Here is a 347-nt window from a genome sequence, read left to right on the forward strand (position 1 = left end):
TCAAAGGTCCGATTTCATCAACAATGGAAAGTGAAATCAGTGAGGTTAAAGGTAGGGTTGGAAACTTGGCAAGTGAGGGAAGGTTGGAATGAGAGTGAAAAGGATGAATGGGATATTCAGATGGGAGTATACAAGCAAGAGGGACTGGGATGAGTTAAGTCTCAAAGTAGTCCATGAACTTACACTCGAGCCTCAAAATAATCCCTGAAGTTAATAATTCCTCAAATTCGTCCCTGAAATTGCACTCCTGGACTCATAGTAGTCCCTGAGACATTTTTCGTTCATCAGAACCTTAAAATGACGTCGTTTTGAACAAAAAAAAAAAGGGCGTAGCGTAGACCCCCTAA

The sequence above is a fragment of the Arachis ipaensis genome, chromosome B07 (assembly GCF_000816755.2).
Source record: "Arachis ipaensis cultivar K30076 chromosome B07, Araip1.1, whole genome shotgun sequence".
Taxonomy (NCBI): Eukaryota; Viridiplantae; Streptophyta; class Magnoliopsida; order Fabales; family Fabaceae; genus Arachis; species Arachis ipaensis.